Below are 13,053 nucleotides of genomic sequence, written 5' to 3'. Positions count from 1 at the left end.
TCCCACCTGATGAAACGAACCAACACAAATGGACCAAATCGAATATTTAATACAGCAAAGGGTGTACACAATATTCACTTAATTACATTTATGATTTGAAATGTTAAGTATGCACTTTTATGGCAAATGAGTATTCGTAGGTAAATCAACATTGAATGTCCAATCTCTGGTTGCGCAGGGAGTAAGTATACAACCTGGAATATTTAGGAAACGATAGCGATAGTACTTAAATAATTATAGCTGGATACACTAAGGGGGGGGGGGGTCCCGCTGGTTGTAAGACAGTAGGAGGGGGGGGTTAGAGAAGTCGCTGGCGGTATCCCATCTGGCCGACGGTGTCTTGGGAGAATCCAAAGTCTTAGACCCAGTGCCCACAGAACCTGGGGCCGTAGACGAACACAGCTGGACCCTCTGTGGAACGGTATCTGCTGGTCCACAACGGAGAGACGTGGTGCGACCTCACGTGTAGAGCGCCGCCTCACCTGTAGTCCTCTCCGGGGGGTAATTCCAACACTCGACAGTGTTGGCCTTTATCCATGGAATAATCAAAGCACATAAAGCATAATCCAAGAGCCGTGGAAGGCTCGCCGTCGTCGGGTAGAGTAATCCAATATACAGGTCCAGTCGCTCTTGACCCGGAGCTCCTCGGATGCAATCACCACTAGGGGTCTGACCAGCCTGGATAAGCGTCCAGATAACGTCAGGAACGATGGGGGTACTGATAACTGTAGGACTCGAACCGAACGATGCACCATACATAAATAGACTATTATTAGCTTAATAGAATACGTCCAACTCGACGGTATGGTGCCAAACTATGACCATTCAACTATTAATCTACACGATATCTCAATGCCTATTCTGGGCCAAGTAGGCCCTACTACACCACACGTGCTTCGTGGGGAGGCTTTTGCGTCTGTCACTCTGTTGGAGGGTAAAGAACTGGACTAAAAGAAAGTTCTACTTTACGAGCGTCATATATATATGCGCTATGAACAAATAGTACCACACGTATTTCGCCCGGCATATTACTGCGCGGAACCGGGGGCTGCCTCGACATGTTAGGCGGCACGATTGAACTTGAACCTAGGGGTATGGCAACCTGGCGCCAGGTTCTAGTCCAATGGTAGAATGAAACTATTATGGGCTGTTTAGTAGAAACGGGGATATTCAATGCATATTGTACAAGGAATATACAGGGGATATCAAACGATATACAAATACAATTAAATATATATATATAAATAAATATACATATTCGGTTTAATCTGATCCTTCACAACAGCCGCCCCCTAATTAGTCCCACCTAATTAGCTAAGCAGAGACAGATTAACCGCACTGTCTTCCACTCAAGGTCCGCTGTAAGGTCAGTCAACTCACAAAGTCATAGGGTCATGGTCATCATCGATAGTATCTGGGAGTCGGGGCAGTTCTATGAGCCTCGCCACGGGCCGTGTGTAGGTGCGCCCTTGGACGAGTACTTCAGCTGCTCGGACCTTGCCATCGGCACCGGTGATCACTTTGCTTACGCGGCCAGCCGGCCACATAGCTCTGGGGAGTGACTGGTCAACTATCATGACGACTGTTCCTTCTGTCAAATTGTCTCTCTCTTTTACCCACTTCTGGCGGGTCTGTAGAGACGGTAGGTAGTGAAGTAGGAAGCTGCTCCAAAATTTGTCAGCTAGTACTTGGCTGTACCTCCACATTCTTCGGCCGTTCGCTTCTTCGGGCCTGTACATTGTCTGGGGTAGCGCGGGGTCCAGCCGCCCCATTAGGAGTGTGTTGGGGGTGACTGGGTCGACATCTGCTACATCACTGGAGACGTAACCGAGGGGTTTGGAGTTCAATACTCCCTCGATCTCCGTGAGGACTGTCATTAGGACTTCCTCTGCCACAGTCTGGGCTCCGAGTACGGCATACAGGGCTGTCTTTATAGAACGTACTTCTCGTTCCCAGGTTCCACCGAAGTGGGGTGCGTTCGGGGGATTAAACTGGAAGTCAACCTGGGCTGGAGCGAGGTGGGTCTTAAGTTCTGGGCCCATAGCTTGGAAGCTCTCTCTCAGCTCTCTTTCTCCGCCTTTGAAGTTGGTCCCGTGATCAGACAACAATGTAGACGGTTGTCCTTTCCGTGATATGAATCTCCGGAAGGCCATAAGGAATGAGTCTGTGCTCATGGTCGGAAGGAGCTCGATATGTATCGCTCTGGTGGTCATGCATTTGAATACAATACCCCACCGCTTCTCGGTGCCTCTTCCTCTTTTTATATACAACGGGCCAAAACTTTTGCGTCTGTCACTCTGTTGGAGGGTAAAGAACTGGACTAAAAGAAAGTTCTACTTTACGAGCGTCATATATATATGCGCTATGAACAAATAGTACCACACGTATTTCGCCCGGCATATTACTGCGCGGAACCGGGGGCTGCCTCGACATGTTAGGCGGCACGATTGAACTTGAACCTAGGGGTATGGCAACCTGGCGCCAGGTTCTAGTCCAATGGTAGAATGAAACTATTATGGGCTGTTTAGTAGAAACGGGGATATTCAATGCATATTGTACAAGGAATATACAGGGGATATCAAACGATATACAAATACAATTAAATATATATATATAAATAAATATACATATTCGGTTTAATCTGATCCTTCACAACACTACCGCTTATGCACTGTGCCTCATTACATCAACAATATGAATATTGTATTGTATATGAGGGCTATTTTATTTCATAGATCTTTTATCTGTGTGGGTATCAAACAGGAAGAAAGACTGTCAGGTTTTAAACTGTGTGTGTATCAAACAGAAAGAAAGACTGTCAGGTTTTAAGCTGTGTGGGAATCAAACAGGAAGAAATACTGTCAGGTTTTAAACTGTGTTGGTATCAAAAAGGAAGAAAGACTGTCAGGTTTTAAGCTCTGTGGGTATCAAACAGGGAGGAAAGAGTGTCAGGTTTTAAACTGTGTGGGTATCAAACAGGAAGAAAGACTGTCAGGTTTTAAACTGTGTGGGTATCAAACAGGAAGAAAGACTGTCAGGTTTTAAGCTGTGTGGCTATCAAACAGGAAGAAAGACTGTCAGGTTTTAAGCTCTGTGGGTATCAAACAGGGAGGAAATGAATGAATGAATGAATGAATGAATGAATGAAAACTTTATTTAACAGATTGCAGAATGGGTACAATACAGTACGGCTCAATACATACAATTGTTAAGGGGATGCAGACCTGAGAAAGACGTTTGTCTTGTTTCCATCAGGGTCCCCCATTTTCAATTCATATAGACATATATGACATACATGACATACAGATAGTCAGTACTGCTACATCTATACATTTATGACATACCAGATTTGCAAATACAGTACTGTTTGTGATACAGAAGGAGTCAAGAAAAGGGAGTATATACATTTGACGTAGAAACTGTACATTGGAGGAGGTTGGGTGGGGGGGGTTGGGTACATTGGGATATTGACAACCATACTGGGTAATTTACATTGGAGGTGGTTGGGGGGGGGGGGCGGGGGGCACACTGTATAAACAAGTAACACTGTACATTGAGGGGGGGGGGAGGAGACACTGTACAAACAAACACAATTGTACATTGAACTATTGACAAAACCATACTAGGTAAATGACTGTACATTGGAGGGGGTTGGGTTAGGATATTTACAGGGGCCAGTGTTGAAAGACTGTCATGTTTTAAACTGTGTGGGTATCAAACAGGGAAGAAAGACTGTCAGGTTTTAAACTGTGTGGGTATCAAACAGGAAGAAAGACTGTCAGGTTTTAAACTGTGTGGGTATCAAACAGGAAGAAAGACTGTCAGGTTTTAAACTGTGTGGGTATCAAACAGGAAGAAAGACTGTCAGGTTTTAAACTGTGTTGGTATAAAAAAGGATGAAAGACTGTCAGGTTTTAAACTGTGTGGGTATCAAACAGGAAGAAAGACTGTCAGGTTTTAAGCTGTGTGGGTATCAAACAGGGAAGAAAGACTCAGGTTTTAAACTGTGTGGGTATCAAGCAGGAAGAAAGACTGTCAGGTTTTAAACTGTGTGGATATCAAACAGGAAGAAAGTCTGTCATGTTTTAAACTGTGTGGGTATCAAACAGGAGAAAAACTGTCAGGTCTTAAACTGTGTGGGTATCAAACAGGAGAAAAACGGTCAGGTTTTAAACTGTGTGGGTATCAAACAGGAGAAAAACGGTCAGGTTTTAAACTGTGTGGGTATCACACGGCATGGTCATGCTGGACCTAAAAAAGGCCTTCGACACTGTCAATCACACCATTCTGATTGACAAGCTAAAAGCAATTGGTTTTGATAGTCTATCAGTGAGCTGGATACAATCCTACCTGGAGGCGAGAGAACAGATGGTGGAGGTAAACGGTACCCTACCCCCCCCCCCCCCCTGTGGTGTTCCACAAGGAAGCATACTAGGACCACTACTATTCCTAATTTATGCAAATGACATGTCGTCAGCTTGTGACTGCAACTTGTTCCTGTTTGCGGACGACTCAGCCCTGCTGGTCTCTGACAAGAACAAGTTACAGGTTGAAAAAGCCCTCAGCTCGGAACTAGGCAAAATCTGCATATGGCTCGCCGACAACAAACTATCATTACACATGGGCAAAACAGAGTCCATTCTCTTCGGTTCAAATAACAAACTCAGCAAGACCAACGGCTTTTCGGTTACAGTGGGTGACAATATTGTCACAAGGAAAGATGAAATTACATACCTAGGTTCCATCCTAGAGGCTAATCTTTCCTGTGACAAAATGGCATCCAATGTAATAAAAAAAGTCAACCAACGAACTCGATTCTTGTACCGGATCTCCTCTCTGGTAAACAAGAATACCCTGAAGACTCTGGCAGGAGCACTCATTCAAGGGTACTATGACTATGCTTGCACCTCATGGTACCAAAGCATCTCAAAGGCACTAAAAAACAAATTACAAACATCTCAAAACAAGCTAGTCAGACTACTGCTTGACCTGACTCCTAGAACCCACCTCACCCCTGCCCACTTTGACAACCTAGGATGGCTTAGAGTAGACGACAGAGTACAGCAACTTGCAATGGTCTACAACAGGGGTCAGCAACCTTTTTGACATGGAGTGCCTGTTTGAAATATAGTTGTAACTAGTGTGCCTCAACAATATTCCATGCATCGTAATTTCTTTTTCTCATAATCAGGTCTTCTTAATGATAATTTTTACATTATTACATCATTATTGTTATTGTTATTATTAACAATATTATTATGATGGTTGTATCAACCCTAAATCTGAGTTGGGGGGGGGGGGGGGGGGGGATGCAATGCAGACAAACAGCTGCATACAGTGCGACCATTTCACTCACATTTGCCCATTCATTTTTGGACACATCAAAATGTACGTGTGCTGTCATAGCTCCACCTACAGGCCTAATGGAGAACACCAGGATGTGAATGGAGGGTGAATGTGAGGTATATCGTGTAAATAAGTTTTGATTGATCGCAAGACTACACTGTAAAAAGAAATATAATAATAAGTTACCAGAACTTAAAAATATTGAGTTCAGTTACTGTGCATTAAGGTTTTCAGTTTTCAATCCATAATAAGTTAACAGAAAAATAAGTACACAACCACATTATTTCAACCTAATAAAACTATGTTTATTGTCATTGTTTTAAGAACACAAGTTGACTTGGTAATACTCACATTTTGAATACATTTTTTTTTAACATGTGCAATGTTCAATGAAATAGAAAAATAAATAATACAATTTGTTGATTAATCCCACTGGTCACAATGGTGACCGTAATAATGTTTTTGTTATAAGGCTCTGCAAATGTTACTGAATTATGTAGCAATGTATTTCCAGCTAAATTGAAATAATAAACAAATAAAGGGTCTCAATTAAATATGTGGTAGTAAAAAGAACCTGTGGGAGGATTTCAACAAGATAAATGCGATAACAGTGCAAAATATTTCACTATAATATTTCAAAGCTAAAAAAAAAAAAAAAAATTATATATATATATTTTTTAATGCTGCCCCCTGTGCCTATGCAAATGCCCCCGCGTGCCTATGCAGGCACGCGTGCCTAGGGTTGCCTACCCCTGGTCTACAAGATACACTACGCGACCAAGGTACCCATGTACATGTCAGGGAAGCTGGACCAGCACTCTCAGGTTCAAGTATTTAATAGCAGCCTGAAGTGGAAACAAACATGTACAGCATTATTGTACATGCTATATACAGAGTTATATGGGTTATATATATAATAATCTCCAACTCAAATGATTTCACAATTGTTTAATTGTTAGTAGTGAATTCTACACATCTGACAATATCATAATTATATGTTTTCTATATTATATCCATAACCATTCATACATTGTGTTTCATGCCTTTTTCATGCATTTAGTTTATTCCTTCATATGCTTAGTCTGTGATGTTACATAGCGAACAGTCTTCTCGCACAGAAAGGTTAAAAGGTCTGTGAGTTCCAGTCCAAGGCACTAGCAAGCCTGGTTGGAGAGCGGACTGAGGCTTCAACTGGTCGACTTGAGTTTATTGCACCAACGATTGCCATCATGAGGAACATCTGACATCTTGTTGACTTATCCATCCTTAAACGTAATGACTGTGTTCTCGCTCTTTTCTTTTGTAGAGAGGGTTAGTGAGAAGTGGCAGACAAGGCCCAGAGTGAAATTGTTTTTCTTTATCTGACTCGCTCTCTCCTCCTTTAAGCTTATTCCACTTTATCTCGATAGAACTAACTATCTTTTCACTACTGTTTTAGTATTTTTGCATGGATCAATACTTGTAATAAACTATCATGTTGAACTTTAGAAATCGTCTCCTAATTATCATAATTTCGGACAGCAATTATATATTTCCTTTTTTCATATCAATTAAGTTATCATACATATAAAATCTTCATTGTTACATTTACTCTTTACAATTAAGTGGCTAATAACAAGAGTGAAGTTGTTATCCTACATTAAGGGTTAAGGAACAGTGAACGGATCAAGTTCAAGTTCAACTTTTGTTTTATTTGTCACATACAGTATAAGGTACATTATAGTGAGATGCTTGTGTATGAGTCCCCTGAGAATGTGCTTCATACAGTAACAAAAAGTAAAAAGAATACACCCCAAACACTATACAAAATATACAACATACAATATACAAACTAAAGTACAACCTAAAGTACAAAATGCAAACAATGAAGAATAAAAATGCAAACTTAAAAAGAAATGCTGATGAATTGATGCCGTACAGCCAGCAGAGCGGAATAGAACAGCAGGAGCTACTGTACATAAGCCGTGTTGTGTTGTACAGGCTGGTGGTGTTTTTTGTGGATACCCTTGGATCCTCTGGATTTGGATTGGATTCTCTCCAGGGGGGCGGCAAGGCGGGGGCGAGGCGCCCGTGTTGAGCACCTGGATCCAGGAGGCCTTCCAATTCATCATCTGCCCTGGTGTCCACGTGGGACGTGGGAGGACAGTGTGTGCCTGCCTATAACACGGTGCTTATACATGTATAGCTTTGATTTGTCCCTGTACACTGTTTTTTTTTTTTTTTTTTTTTATAGATGCACGAATGCCTAGTGAGTGAATGTACAGAATATACTGTTTTTTATATTAGATTTAATGTCCTTCTATTTTTCTGTTTCTTTTCTGGCTTAAACATCTGGCCCAGGGACTACAACTGCTAATGTTGGCATATTTACAGTTTTTATTTTTGTATTAATTTATAAATGTATAACTGTTGATTGATATGCACTGTCCCTGATCAAATAAACTGAGTAAACTAAACTAAAACAGTGTGAGGACAGTGGGAGGACAGTGGGGGACAGTGGGGGAGGACAGTGAGAGGACAGTGGGAGGAGGACAGTGTGAGGACAGTAGGAGGACAGTGGGAGGAGGACAGTGAGAGGACAGTGGGAGGAGGACAGTGGGAGGACAGTGGGAGGACAGTGGGAGGAGGACAGTGGGAGGACAGTGGGAGGAGGACAGTGGGAGGACAGTGGGAGGACAGTGGGAGGAGGACAGTGGGAGGACAGTGGGAGGAGGACAGTGGGAGGACAGTGGGAGGACAGTGGGAGGACAGTGGGAGGACAGTGGGAGGACAGTGTGAGGACAGTGGGAGGACAGTGGGAGGAGGACAGTGGGAGGACAGTGGGGGAGGACAGTGGGAGGACAGTTGAAGGACAGTGGGAGGACAGTGAGAGGAGTAGGGGAGGACAGTGTGAGGACAGTGGGAGGACAGTGGGAGGACAGTTGGAGGACAGTGGGAGGACAGTGAGGAGGACAGTGGGAGGACAGTAGGAGGACAGTGGGAGGACAGTGTGAGGACAGTGTGAGGACAGTGTGAGGACAGTGAGAGGAGGACAGTAGGAGGACAGTGGGAGGACAGTGTGAGGACAGTGTGAGGACAGTGAGAGGACAGTGTGAGGACAGTGGGAGGACAGTGGGAGGACAGTGGGAGGACAGTGGGAGGACAGTGGGGGGACAGTGAGAGGACAGTGGGAGGACAGTGGGAAGACAGTGGGAGGACAGTGGGAGGACAGTGGGGGAGGACAGTGGGAGGACAGTGAGAGGACAGTGGGAGGACAGTGGGAGGACAGTGAGAGGCCAGTGGGGGAGGACAGTAGGAGGACAGTAGGAGGACAGTGGGAGGACAGTGAGAGGACAGTGGGAGGACAGTGGGGGAGGACAGTAGGAGGACAGTGGGAGGACAGTGAGAGGACAGTGGGAGGACAGTGAGAGGAGGACAGTGGGATAACAGTGAGAGGACAGTGGGGGAGGACAGTGGGAGGACAGTGGGAGGACAGTGGGGGAGGACAGTGGGAGGACAGTGGGGGAGGACAGTGGGGGAGGACAGTGGGAGGACAGTGGGGGACAGTGGGGGACAAACCTCAAAAGACAATTGAAACGGAACATTCTGCAATGATTTTGCTTTAACCTGCATGTACTATAACGTATGCAAAGTATCAGTTAGGGTACTTTGCATATACTGCACCTTGTGTATACTGTTTACTTTTACTCCTACTCATATATTCAGATTCATATTTCTTATTGCCTATATTTATTGTGGCATATCATTTAACCGATAGGGTGTACAGGGACCCTCATCTGCACCTTTGTTTACACTGTTTATTTGTTCTCATATTTTTTATATTCAGATACAATCTTATTGCCTATATTTCTTTCTTTCTTCTATTACCCTGCCCATACCTGTACCTCCCCTCCCCCCTCCCCCCTCCCCCATGCTGCTATGACACCCGAATTTCCCAAAAGGGATCAATAAAGGAATATCTTATCTTATCTTATCTTATCTTATCTTATCGTATCTTATCTTAAACTTACCTCTGTGTTGTGTTCACTCATGATGATGTCCTGTTTATTGTGGGCGACAGTGGCTCAGGAGGTAGAGCAGTCATCTGGTAATCCAGAGGTTCCCGGTTCGATTCCCGGTTCGATTCCCGGTTTGATTCCTGCTCTTCCCATGTCGAAGTGTCCTTGAGCAAGACACTTAACCCCTAATTGCTCCTGATGAGCAATGACGGCACCTTGCATGATCACCTTTGCTGTCGGTGTGTGAATGTGTGAGTGAATGGGTAAAATGTGAGGAACAAATTGTAAAGCGCTTTGGATAAAACTTGCTATATAAATGCAGCCATTTACCTTTTACTCCAACCTACGAACCTAGATTATACTGGTCCAGTGGGAATTTCCTTTTAGGTGGATTACAGTGTGTGTGTGTGTGTGTGTGGGGGGGGGGGGACTAACACCACTATTCTACTATACATATATAGATCATACTACTGGCAAGTATTTCATACCAATTAATGTAGTAGAGAAACTGAACTATCCCTTTAAGCATCACATTTTTTCCCAGTTGATGTGGTTTGTAATGGACAGAAAGAAGACACAGCTCTGGTGTAGTTCCACTATTGACCACCAGGTGTCTCCAGAGCTATGTCTTCATTTTCAGTTCTGTTGAAACTCACGGGAGATGCATTTCTGCAGCAGTGAAGAGGAAGCAAAGACTTCTAGAGAACAGAAGAGGAGGCAGCAGCTTCTAGAGAACAGAAGAGGAGGCAGCTTCTAGAGAACAGAAGAGGAGGCAGCTTCTAGAGAACAGAAGAGGAGGCAGCAGCTTCTAGAGAACAAAAGAGGAGGCAGCTTCTAGAGAACAGAAGAGGAGGCAGCTTCCAGAGAACAGAAGAGGAGGCAGAGACAAACTAGAGAACAGAAGAGGCAGCAGCTTCCAGAGAACAGAAGAGGATGCAGCTTCTAGAGAACAGAAGAGGAGGCAGCTTCTAGAGAACAGAAGAGGAGGCAGCAGCTTCTAGAGAACAGAAGAGGAGGCAGCAGCTTCTAGAGAACAGAAGAGGAGGCAGCTTCTAGAGAACAGAAGAGGAGGAAGCAGCTTCTAGAGAACAGAAGAGGAGGCAGCTTCTAGAGAACAGAAGAGGAGGCAGCTTCTAGAGAACAGAAGAGGAGGCAGCAGCTTCTAGAGAACAGAAGAGGAGGCAGCAGCACAGAAGAGGCAGCAGCTTCTAGAGAACAGAAGAGGAGGCAGCAGCTTCTAGAGAACAGAAGAGGAGGCAGCTTCTAGAGAACAGAAGAGGAGGCAGATGCTGTCTGTACCATTCTCTTCGGTTCAAATAACAAACTCAGCAAGACCGACGGCTTCTCAGTTACAGTGGGTGACAATATTGTCACAAGGAACGATGAAATTACCTACCTGGGTTCCATCCTAGAGGCTAATCTTTTCCTTGTACCGGATCTCCTCTCTGGTAAACAAGAATACCCTGAAGACTCTGGCAGGAGCACTCATTCAAGGGTACTACGACTATGCTTGCACCTCATGGTACCAAAGCACCTCAAAGGCGCTAAAAACAAAATTACAAACATCTCAAAACAAACTGGTAAGACTACTGCTTGACCTTACTCCTAGAACCCACCTCACCCCTGCCCACTTTGACAACCTAGGATGGCTTAGAGTAGACGACAGAGTACAGCAACTTGCAATGGGCCTGGTCTACAAGATACACTACACGACCAAGGTACCCATGTACATGTCAAAATACTTCCCAAAGGTCAGTGAATACCACGATCACAACACCAGAGGGAGCTCCACAAATCATGTTAAACCCAGATTCGGCTCAAACAAGGGACTAAACACGTTTAGCAATTATGCCACATCAATGTGGACTGCCCTAACCAAAGCTGTAAAGGAATGTGAATCACTACCCACTTTCAAAACCACTCTCAAAGAACACCTACGGGAGACTGCAATTCGAAACTGGCCCCTGTAAATGTCCTAACCCAACCCCCTCCAATGTACAGTAAATGACCAAGTATGGTTTTGTCAATATTCCAATGTACAGTTTTGCTTTCTGTGTGGAGTTTGCATGTTCTCCCCGTGCTCGCAAGGGTTTCCCCCCGATAAGATAAACCCAATGGAAAAACATGCACAACAGATCGCTAACGCTGTGGCGTCCTTGACGAAGACGGACAGGAGCACTTGGATTGGTCCCCGGGGGCGCGGCTCACGTTGACGCCCTATCTGCTCCCGGCTGCCCATGGGGGGAAGGACAACGGGATGGGAAAAGTGCAGAGAGACATTTCATCGGCGACTCAGTGCATGTGTGTGTGTGTTCCTGTGGGTCGCCCATCTTGCGTGTGTGTGTGTTAAACTCCATGACAAATAAAGACTTCTAGTCTATATATATATATCCACATCTGTCTGTACATACCTGCATATAATCCTTTGTCTGTATATGCCATATATATTTATTCTTACCGTATATATATATCTTCACATCTGTCTGTACATTCCTGCATATTTTTCTTTTACCTTTATTTTACCAGGTAGTCACTTGAGATCAAAGATCTCTTTTTCGAGCAAGACCTGGCTTATAATATAAATATAATCCTTTTTACACATCTGTAGTTACTACCATAGTGTCTTTATACTTGTATCACTGTACATATTAATACTACAACTCTGTACATACATCTGATTAGCACTATTACTCAGTAGTACCAATTTATATATTTTGTACCCAGTTTAATCACCTGCACATTGTATATTGCTGTTGACGAGCTGGTTGATGCCTTGCATGTTTGTGTGTGTATGTGTGTGTGTGTGTGTTTGTCTCTATGTGTATGTATGTGTGTATGTGTGTGTATGTATGTGTGTGTGTGTGTACGTGCGTGTGTGTGTGTCTCTCTGTGTGTGTGTGTGTCTATGTGCGTGTGCGTGTGTGTGTGTGTGTGTGTGTGTGTGTGTGTGTGTGTGTGTGTGTGTGTGTGTGTGTGTGTATGTGTTTGTGCGTGTGTGTGTGTGTGTGTGTGTGTGTGTGTGTGTGTGTGTGTGTGTGTGTGTGTGTGTGTGTGTGTATGTGTGTGAGTGAATAGGTGAGTGCGAGGCCCGCGTTGTAAATGCCCTGAGTGGTCTCATAAAAAGTGCTATAAGATAAATGGAGTCCATTTAGTTAAGATCCGACTCTGAGAGGAGGTTCACTCAGCAGATGAACACAGTGACTGACGTGACGTTATCTTCACGTCTGGCTGCTTGTTCACACACACACACACACACACACACACACACACACACACACACACACACACACACACACACACACACACACACACACACACACACACACACACACGCACGCACGCACGCACGCACGCACGCACGCACGCACGCACGCACGCACGCACACACGCACGCACGCAAACACACGCACGCAAACACACACACGCAGACACACACACAGACACACACACAGACACACGCACACACACACACACGCATACACAGACACACACACACAGACACACACACAGACACACGCACACACGCACACACAGACACACACACACAGACACACACACAGACACATGCACACATGCACGTCTACGTTTACATTTAGACACGTTTCTATTCAAAGCGACTTACAGATCGTCAGCAGGAAGGGAAGGGTACAACTCTGGCAGCTAAGGGTCAGTGGCGTTGTTCATCTAGCAGTGTAGAACTTGAGTGCAT

The sequence above is a fragment of the Notolepis coatsorum genome (assembly GCF_963971535.1).
Source record: "Notolepis coatsorum genome assembly, chromosome: 8".
Taxonomy (NCBI): domain Eukaryota; kingdom Metazoa; phylum Chordata; class Actinopteri; order Aulopiformes; family Paralepididae; genus Notolepis; species Notolepis coatsorum.
This window is presented reverse-complemented; position numbering follows the sequence as displayed.